We start from the raw sequence: 10,986 nt of genomic DNA on the forward strand, positions 1-10,986 counted from the left end.
TGCCGACACGCAACGGGCGCGCTCCCGCCCGACCGCGCCACGCTACCGCCGACAACATGGCGGACAGTCACTTCCGGTTCGGGCTCGGGAATGTCGGGAGGGCTCCGCCCGGCCCCTACGGCTCCGCCCGACTCGCGCAGTGGCGGCCAGAGGGCGCTGCCGGCGGGGGCTCGCGATCTCCGGCCAGGTCTACCCGGAGCACACCCGAAATCTCATCGGCGGCGGTTCCCGTGCGAGCGTACGGGATCTCCGACCGGGACGGCCCGGCCCCGCAGCGAGCCCCGCGTCCCGTACAGCGTCTGCCAGAGTTCGCTCCCGGTGCGGCTGGCGTTCCCCGGGCCAGGTCTGCCCGGCTCGGACGGAGTCGAGCGCTCCGCGGCGGCTTGGAGATGGCGCTGCCGGGTGGCTTGCTGTCTCCGGCTGTGTGCCCGTCTCGGGCGAACCTCTCGCGCTTCCCGAACGGCGGCGGCGAGAGCTCGCTGCCCGTTGCATCTCGAAATGCCGGCCAGGTCTCCCCAGCTAATGCCGTCTCGCGAGTCTCGAACGTTGGCGTCCAGTGCTCGATGCTGGTGCCGCTTGTGAACGCCGGACACGTCTTCCCGGCTACAGCCGATCCGGTCGCTCGTTGCCAGAGGCGGCGGACGAGGGTGGCAGCCAAGCGCCGTGCCATCCGCGGCCACGTCTACCCGGTTTCGACGTAGTAGGGTGTGCCAAACCGAAGCGCCTAGAGGGCGCTTCAGGGGCATCGTGCAATGTCTGGCCACGTCTTCCCTGCTCCGACGGAGCTGAGCGATCCGAGCCGGCGTCTAGAGGGCGCTGCTAGGGCGGCTTGCCATCGCTTGCCACGTCTACCCGGTTCCGACGGAGTCGAGCGCTCCGCGGATCAGTCTGATCCATGGAGCTTGGTCTCTATATGATAAACTAAAAACACTGATGGACTTACCTACCTGGCTTTCGTACACAATGTGGCATTCACTTCCGGAGGGTTTAACTCCAGATGGAGTTGCTAACTCTATGGAACTGGTGATTTTTAAACAGACTGCTGGCCTCTCATTTGAATTCATTATGCATTTTCTGGATGCTCATCCAGTGCTCATAATGATTGTGGTGTCAGTCTCCCTGAACGTACTCTTCATCAGTATCTGTATTTATAATACTTTGAGAAAGCCTTCCCCAGAGCCAGAGAATACTGACTGGCAGGGAGTTTGGAGGGACTTAAGAGAGACTTCAGAGAAATGGGCATCACCGGTGTCATGGAACTTTTCTCCTGAACACCTGCAAGATCCTGAGAACTTATGCGGATATTTGAGACAGGGATGTTGCGGCTCAAACAGATCTGAGGAGGCCCAAAGTATTTGGGGTCTGGCTTATGCTTACCGGGCCTTATTCAATACTATCCCAGAGAGGCATCGAGTTTTTGAAATAGAGCGAGAGAGTCTCCGAGCTGAAAGGGACAATCTCCCGATCCAGAAAGAGAGTCATTTAGCTGACAATCAGACTCTCCAGTCCAATCTAGACTCCCTCCTGACCAAGTGAGTTGCCCTCCAGTCTCAACAAGAAGCTCTCCAATCCAACATGGACATCCTCCAACCTGAAAGAGACGCCCTCCAGTCCAAGCGAGACATCCTCCTGTCTGCACGGTACTCCTTCAGAACTGAGCCAGGTACCTACTGTGAAAGACAGAAACCGTTTTTCTTTGTCTCAAAGTTTGCTTCATAAGGCCTTTTCTGGTGACAAGACTCTGACTGATAACTGCCGGTTATCTGGATGGGTGTTATGGTGCCATTGTCTCTGCTTATGGTTGTAAAGATAAGCAGAAATAGGTGCAAATAGTCTTTTCCGTGGGGGTACGGATTGGAGAAGCTGACCACCACAAAGACAATGCTCCTGCATGGCAATGAAGGTGACATCTGCTGCTGGCTTATCTGTAGGGCCAGATATGTCACACAAATAAACGCCTGAGAAATGAGGGATAAAAGGCCTTCACTGAACTAAGGATTTTGGGAGGGAGAAGAACTTTCAGAAATGAACTTTGGAGAAGAACTCCCAAAGTAAAAATCTTTGAGGAGAACTCCCAAAGAGACTTAGGATGGACCCTGAGGCCTGCTTGCTGCCATCTCCCATCCCCCATGGTGACCAGACAAGTTCCTGAGATCAACGGGCCTACCACGAACCTCGCTGGATCCATGGTGGTGATTATATCTCTCTTGCTTTCTGCCAAGTCTTCTTGCTTTTCATCTCTTTTCTATTGCCCACGTTCCCTTCCCCATATCCCTAAGCAACTAGTATTTGTAATAAACTGGTTGGGCTAACATTTGATCTGTTGTGTCTTAATCTCGCCATCGGGTATACATATACATATAAAGAACCTCCTCTCCCTCCTTTATATTGGAGCGTGACATTTTTAATGGCGTAGTCGGCAGGATACCCGGATGTGAGAGTGTTGCCCTTCCAGGTACAGTTGATGTGTGTACCTTCTGGAGTTGCCCGGAGTTATATTTTTGATAATCTAGATGTGAGTGCCTCTCCAGAAAGAATCACTCCGCATACTGAGTTTTAAGTGTGAAATTTGAACCTTTTTTCCTGTGTGTGCCTCCTGGAGTTGTAAGGAGTGATAATTGTGATAATTTAGACGTGAGCACTTCTCCAGGAAGAATCACTCCGCATATTGAAACTTAACTGTGTCTTTAGAACTGTTTATGTGTATGCCTCTTGGGAAGTAATTTTGAGTCCCGTTCATAGGTTCATAGGTTCATAGGTTCATAAGGTTGGAAGGGACCTACAAGATCATCTAGTCCAACCATCCTCCTATCACTGTCCCTACCCAAGTACTAAATCAAATCCCTTAGCACCTCATCTAAACGCTTCTTGAACAGCACTAGGGATGGTGCCTCAACCACCTCCCTAGGCAGGCCATTCCAGTGCCTGACCACTCTTTCAGAAAAAAAATGTTTCCTCAGGTCTAATCTAAATCTTCCCTAGCACAACTTCTGGCCATTCCCTCTTGTCCTGTCATTAGTTATCAGGGAGAAGAGGCCCACCCCCTCCACACCACAACCCCCCTTCAGGAAGTGGTAGAGTGCAATAAGGTCTCCTCTGAGCCTCCTCTTCTCCAGACTAAACAATCCCAGCTGCCTCAGCCGCTCCTCATAAGACTTGTGCTCCAGACCCCTCCCCAGTTTTGTTGCCCTTCTCTGATCACGCTCCAGGGCCTCAATGTCCTTCTTGTAGTGAGGGGCCCAAAACTGAACACAGTACTCGAGGTGCAGCCGCACCAGAGCTGAGTACAGGGGGATGATCACCTCCCTACTCCTGCTGGCTACACTATTTCTAATAAAGGCCAGGATGCTGTTGGCCTTCTTGGCCACCTGGGCACACTGCCGGCTCATGTTAATCTGAGCATCAACCAACACTGCCAGGTCCTTTTCCTCTCTACATTCTTCAAGCCATTCTGCCCCAAGCCTATAGCATTGCATGGGGTTATTGTGGCCAAAGTGCAGGACCCGGCACTTGCTCTCATTGAACCTCGTCCCATTGAGCTCAGCCCAGATGTTCAGCCTATCCAAATCCCTCTGAAAGGCCTCCCTACCCTCAGGTAGTTTGACACATCCTCCCAACTTGGTGTCATCTTCAAACTTACTGAGGGTACACTCAATCCCCTCATCTAGGTTATCAATAAAGATATTAAACAAGATGGGCCCCAAAACTGACCCTTGGGGGACACCACTTGTAACAGGACGCCAGCTGGACTTAACTCCATTAACCACTACCCTCTGGGCACAGCCCTCCAGCCAGTTCTCCACCCAGAGAAGAGTGAACCACTTGGGCACACTGCCGGCTCATGTTAAGCCGAGCATCAACCAACACTGCCAGGTCCTTTTCCTCTCTACATTCTTCAAGCCATTCTGCCCCAAGCCTATAGCATTGCATGGGGTTATTGTGGCCAAAGTGCAGGACCCGGCACTTGCTCTCATTGAACCTCATCCCAAAGATGAAGATTACTGTGCATTCTCGAAATGTAAGGGTTCTTCATAACTTAGGTGTGGGGTTTGACTTTTTTTTTTTTTTTTTTCTCTGTGGCTTCACAGGGAAGTGAGAAGCGATTTACGTATTTGCATTTTCTTTGATCTTCTTTGACTTTTGCATACTCCTCTCAGTAAACAGAGGAGTGATTTGAGCAATTGCATTTGTTTGACTCAAAGTTTTGGATACTGTTCCCTCTCTCTTTCTCCGTGTAGATCTTTCTGCACATTGAAAAATGAGTGACAGTGTAGTCACAATGAAAGGTGAAGATTTGTTATTTGACCTTTTAGAAAAGCACGGTGCCAAACCCTCGTTAACAGGGGTAGAGTGGGCATGGCAGAACTGGCATAACTTGCAGAGTGTTTCAGACTGTATTAATGTTCTGCAAAAGAACGCTCGTACCCGAGCTGGGAAAGGGAAGGCATTTATTTGTGCGGTATTGGGTTCAGCTCTGGTTGCAGCCATAGAATTCCGCGACCAGCAGCTTAAAGCAGAGAGCCAAGCTTTACAAGCACTGCAGGAATCAGTTAGTCAGGAGCTGATAAAATCTCTGCAAAATCAAATTGCAAACCTAGAGAAGCAGTTAGAAAGGGAAAAACATAATTCTGATCTGTTGCAAATGGTCTTAAGGGAAGTGTTAACGGGTAAGGATGCTAGTGATACTAGTGCACCTTAAGAGAAAACTTATCCAAGGGAAGAATTGCAAGGTTTAAAGGCAAATATTGACAAATTAGAAGCTCCCCCAGCTCAGTTGCATCCTTTAATAAAAACTGAGTATTCATACGATAATGGTGAGGATTTAGATCCTCAAATGAACATTAAAGAAACCCCTTTCTCTGCTACTGAGCTAGCAAAATTGAAAAGAGATTTTGGCCGCTCTCCTAAAGAATCAGAAACAGAGTGCGTATGGAGGGTCAGCCTCACGGGTGGAGACCAGATACTTTTAACCGAAAAAGAGGCTGAAAGCTATTGGGGACCAGGAGTATTTTTAACTACTGGTAACAATTGTGCTCCCTGGTCCCTAACACAGAGAGTTGCCTATTGGGCAGGTGGTCTTAACACTTTAGAAAGAGGAGACCCCCTTGCCATTACTGGGACAGTTGATCAGTTAGTGGAAAGTGTTCAAAAGGCTGCTTGTCTGCAAATGATGTATGATAGACAGCTGCAGCCCCACCATAAATCACCTATGATGATGCCTGTTGATCCTGAGAGGATGACTCCTTTAATTAGGGGGCTTCCTGAATCATTAAAACCTATAGGTATACAACTACAAGGAAAAATACAGGCTATGCCTCAGGGAGAAAGAATTCAGGCAGCTTCAGAAGGTGCTGCAACCCCTAATCGTCTGCAGTCAGGATGCAAAGTATGGACGTGGGGGGAGGTTGTCCAAGAATTAATTAACTATGGGAGAAAATATGGACCAGTGACTTCTTCCAACAGTAAATTTGAGATAAAGGCAGTGAGGAGTGCACTGGCCAATTCGACCCCTCCCCTATCTAACCGGGACCCCCACAGATCTAAAAGGTTCTCATTTTCAGTGAAACCAAGTGGGCAAAATATAAATCATAAACGTAATAGTTTTTGGATGCTGGGCCGGCAGAAGGGCATTCCGCGAGAACTAATGGATGGATTGCCTACAGACAGATTAGAGAAGTTAGTTAATGGCTGGCCAAAACAAAAGCCCGAAAGAAGTGACACTCCACCTCGAAGTGTCCCCAACTTTGGAGTCAGTATGGGCACTAGGACCGCAGGAAAACTAATGCTCTCACCCCTCTCAAGTGAGTAGGGGGGAGGAGGGTGGATGTACATTAGAAAACTTACAACAAAAGGAAACCTGTTAAATACGCTTAGAAGGCTAAGGATGCCTGGGAAAAGAATACCAAAGTACCACTCACAGAATTATTCCCTCATTTTAACCATATTAACAAGCCCCAAAAGGGCAAGACGATGTCCTCTTTTGTTTTACAGAAGACGCCCGCTGGACCTCGACTGAACACAGATAGGCAGACAGCTGACTTTAATCATTTGTGTTTTGGGACAAATGCTGAAGATTTGATTGTACTAGAACGCTGACTATACCTCTTGATTACACTGTATTACATTGTATTTGGGTTGCATAGTATCGTGTTTCAGGTTGTTGTGGGTGTGGGTGTTGTCTTTAGGTGCGTCACACTTGGGTTTGAGTTTTCACAGGTTTTGCTGGCTTACTGGCTACTCCCTGCACAGTAATGCCATTCCTTTTGATCCCTTCTTCCACCTCTTTTTATCAAACTGATTATGATTTGCATGTAACTCTGCTATGGTGTTTCCAACTTCCTGATAAATTTGGAAATGAACCAAGGGACCCATCTAATGTCGGTCAGATGTGGCCACAAAAAGAAACCCATTATGATGTTTATTGTAACACCAGTCCAGGAGTTCCATCCAAAACATGGTTGTTGGAAAGTGTTTATGTTTTGTTAAGTAAGGTGTATGTTTCTGTGATTTTTCTGTGTGTGTTTCTCTAATGTTTTATATTATGGGATATCCTAAACACACTATCCCGTGAAAGTTCTATGGACAATAACAATACTTGAACTTGCAAAACTGGTATATATCTTTCTCAGCATTTCAGTCACTTTTGAGATGCTTAAATGACAATTCTGTTCATATTTAACCTTGAAGCAACATGCAGTATTGCAGTGTGGTGAAGTTATACCTTCACTCAGCCTATTAGAAAACATGTTTGTTCCATCTATGATCTTTGAAAACATTACATGGCAAATCCACGTATTGTTGAATTAGACTAGATATGCTTTCTGAGAAATAAAATCACCAATGCAACAAGTACTGATAATGGCATTGCAAAACCAGTTAGTGCTTGGTATGTTGTTAAGGAATAGGTTGTTTGTGGCAAAGAGAATAACTCTAGTTGTTGTCTAAAATCGATGGAAATGGTAAAGCTGTTTAACAAATTGCCCAGGGTATATGGAAAATTGCCCATGTTGCTGTCCAAACTTGGAAAGGCCTGGACTCGGATCGTTTTTATTTTCCCTGGCCTCCGGGTGGCTCATAGGTGAAATGTATTCTATTTTAACTATTGTGTGTTGTTGCAAACCTTCTGTCTATTCCTTGAATGATTCCTTGTTATATTCAACTTATTCAGTATCTTCAATGCACATTGTAACTGCTTCAACTAATGATGGACAAATCCAACAGATCAGAGTAACATTTGTAACTAAGCCCGAGAAATCTGTTACAGCAATTTTGTAACATTTAGTTCCTCCTTACTCCCCCCACAACTCTTTTTCCTTCTGCTTGTTTTTTTTTTTTTTTCTTTCCCTCAACACCCTGGACAGATGTTTGCGCATAAGTTTCAAGCAATCTTTGAGCCACGGGTGGTGTGAACTGTTTTTCTTTGTCTCAAAGTTTGTTTCGTAAGGCCTTTTCTGGTGACAAGACTCTGACTGATAACTGCCGGTTATCTGGATGGGTGTTATGGTGCCATTGTCTCTGCTTATGGTTGTAAAGATAAGCAGAAATAGGTGCAAATAGTCTTTTCCGTGGGGGTACGGATTGGAGAAGCTGACCACCACAAAGACAATGCTCCTGCATGGCAATGAAGGTGACATCTGCTGCTGGCTTATCTGTAGGGCCAGATATGTCACACAAATAAACGCCTGAGAAATGAGGGATAAAAGGCCTTCACTGAACTAAGGATTTTGGGAGGGAGAAGAACTTTCAGAAATGAACTTTGGAGAAGAACTCCCAAAGTAAAAATCTTTGAGGAGAACTCCCAAAGAGACTTAGGACGGACCTGAGGCCTGCTTGCTGCCATCTCCCATACCCCGCGGTGACCAGACAAGTTCCTGAGATCAACGGACCTACCACGAACCTCGCTGGATCCATGGTGGTGATTATATCTCTCTTGCTTTCTGCCAAGTCTTCTTGCTTTTCATCTCTTTTCTATTGCCCACGTTCCCTTCCCCATATCCCTAAGCAACTAGTATTTGTAATAAACTGGTTGGGCTAACATTTGATCTGTTGTGTCTTAATCTCGCCATCGGGTATACATATACATATAAAGAACCTCCTCTCCCTCCTTTATATTGGAGTGTGACACCTACCAGCCACAATAGCCCCTGCCCCCCAGCCAGGGGGGAGAAACGCGCTTCTCGGTGGTGAGAAATCACAGCGCGTTTTAAAAATGCCGGCCACGTCTACCCGGCTACATGTCGCTCGCTTCCCTAATGGCGGCGGGAAGAGGTCGCTGCACATTGCGTCTCGAAATGCCGGCCAGGTCTACAAAACAGCCGTCTCGCGCGTCTCGAACGGTGGCGTCCGTGTCTCGATGCCGGTGCCGCTAGGGAACGCCGGAAACGTCTTCCCGGCTACGGACGACTCGGTCTCTCGTCGCGAGCGGCGGCGGCCAAAGACGGAGGTGGCAGCCGGGGCGCCGTGCGATCTTCGGCCACGTCTACCCGGTTTCGACGGAGCTGAGCGTGCTAAGCGGAGGCGCCTAGAGGGCGCCCCAGGGTCGTCGTGCAATGTTCGGCCACGTCTACCCTACTCCGACGGAGCTGAGCGATCCGAGGCGTCAAGAGGGCGCTGCTGGAGAGGCTTGCGGTCTGCGGTGACGTCTACCCGGTTTCGACAGAGATTAAATGGGAGTATTCTTGGCCGTCCTAAACGAAACCAGAGCAACCCAAGAAAAAGTTTCAGGATGAGCACAATTGGATTCCTTTTGATGAACTAATCTATTGGTCCGTAGGCTAAAACGTGCATCCCTTTTGCTAATCCAGCCTGTATCACCACAGTGCCTGCTGGCATCTCATTTCTCTACAGATACAGAGATAAGAACAGAGGCTGCGTGAGAGTCAGCACTGACCCAGAATTCATATGGGCTCCAGGAGATAGAGAGCAGCGTGATGCCTCAGTAGAAGCAGACAGAATCCAAACGCATGTTTAGGAACATAATAACCAATAATATTAATTGTGCACTCACACATATATATGAACAGAAAAAAAAAGTATCAATTAATAGAAATAAATAAGCATTTTATAAGTGAAAATGCGTAATATGAGCCTGCTACAGGAACAACAGTGAGTGTAGATGAGGGGGTTCAGTGTTGGAGGCGCTACTGAGTACAAAAATGACACCACCAGGTTCAGGGATGGGGAGAACAGGGAAGGGGGATTCAGGTAGGCAAAGAAGTCCGTGCCCACAAACAGGGAAACCACGGCCAGGTGAGGGAGGCACATGGAGAAGGCTTTTTGCCGGCCTTGCTCAGAGGGCATCCTCAGCGCGGCCCTGAAAATGTGCACGTAGGACAGCACTATGAATACAAAGCACCCAAATATGGCAAGAACACTTACCACAGTAAATCCAGTTTCCCTGAGGTAGTCTGATTGCGAGCATGAGAGCTTGAGGATCTGTGGAATTTCACACACACACACACAAAAAAAAAAAATGGTCCAGAACATTGCCCAGGCAAAGTGGTATAGAAAATGTATTGGCAGTGTGCAGCTGGGAAAAGAAAAACCCAGTGCCTCAGGCAGCTTCAGCCATGGTGGCACAAGCTCTGCTGCCCAGAAGGGTCCTGTAGTGCAGGGGCTTGCAGATGGCAACAAAGCGGTCATAGGCCATGACTGTGAGAAGGGAATACTGTGCTGAAAACAAAAACAAAAAGAAAAATATCTGTGCAGCACATCCTGCGTAGGAGATGGCCCTGGTGTCCCAGAGGGCATTGGTCATGGATTTGGGCAGAGTGGTGGAGATGCAGCCCAGGTCGAGGAGGGCTAGGTTGAGGAGGAAGAAGTCCATGGGGGTGTGCAGGCGCTGGTCGCAGGCTACGGCTGTGCTGATGAGGCCGTTGCCCAGGAGGGCAGCCAGGTAGATGCCCAGGAAGAGCCAGAAGTGCAGGAGCTGCAGCTGCCACATGTCTGTCAACACCAGCAGGAGGAACTCGCTGATGGAGCTGCTGTTGGGCATCTGCTCTGCTGTTCCTGGGCGTGGAGTTGCTGTTAGGAGTTCAGAAGATAATGACAAATCAAGACCATCCTCAGAGACAGTCAGTTTCCACATCCCATACCTTTACCCCGTCTACTCTCAGAGCTCTCAATCCAAACTCTGTGCAATTAGGTTTGCCTTTGATAAAGTGTCCTGTTGGCAGGGTAAGCACGTGTTCATGTCTGCTGTAAATGACAAGGGAGAGGGAAGGCTGAAAGCATCTTAGGAGACTGTTCACAGAACGGCAGATTGAGAAAGGAGCAATGCAGGATTCTCGGAGACGTGTTGCTATTTCCCAGCTCCTTTCATATTCCTGAATCCAACCCTTTTCCCTTCCCTAAGAACAGCAAATGGAAAATTCCTGCCTTGTCTCTCCTCTTGCAAAAAACCCTTGGAAACATTCTGGGGTGCAGTGGAGCTGTGATGACCTGCCCCAGACAGCAGCTGTGGCAGCAGAAGTCCCCTGCCCTGCCCACACGTCTCCCCACAGGACCCTGGGCAGCTCCCCGGGCAGGCTGAGTGCTGAGCCTGGCAGGCGGCAGAGTCCCTGCCCCGGCACAGCCCCTGGGGCACAGCAGGGACCCTGCTCTGCACGACAGCCCTGGGCACCCGGCTGCAACCCCAGCAGCACAGCCTGCAGCCGTCGTGGGACACGCAGCCCTCAGGGCTGTGTTCTGAAGTTGCAGCAGGGAAGCCCTCAGATGGAGCAGGTCTTTTTCCATGAGAAAGAAACACAGAGCGATTGCAGCCTGAGCTGCCATGAGATATCCCCGATTTACTGATCCCTCCAGGAAAAGCAGCTGCATTGCCTGCAGCGAGAGACTTACTGTGTTTAAGGCTGTGAGTAATGCTGCTCCAGTGAGCTCACAGCCTGCTCACATCCCACACATCCTGTAAGTTCCCTCTCCTTTCTCTCTTCTCCCCCTATCACCTGCAGATCATGCCCCCAGCATTAATACGTGGTGCACAGGAGC

General features: G+C 48.8%; 1 pseudogene; it reads right to left on the minus strand.

Annotated features, from left to right (window-relative positions):
• Positions 1–8,304: 8,304 nt before the first annotated feature.
• LOC136057417 (olfactory receptor 14C36-like) lies at positions 8,305–9,994 on the minus strand (annotated as a pseudogene).
• Positions 9,995–10,986: the final 992 nt, after the last annotated feature.

Source organism: Cyrtonyx montezumae, unplaced genomic scaffold, assembly GCF_038088225.1.
Source record: "Cyrtonyx montezumae isolate F1298 unplaced genomic scaffold, pur_monq_1.0 scaffold_65, whole genome shotgun sequence".
Classification (NCBI taxonomy): domain Eukaryota; kingdom Metazoa; phylum Chordata; class Aves; order Galliformes; family Odontophoridae; genus Cyrtonyx; species Cyrtonyx montezumae.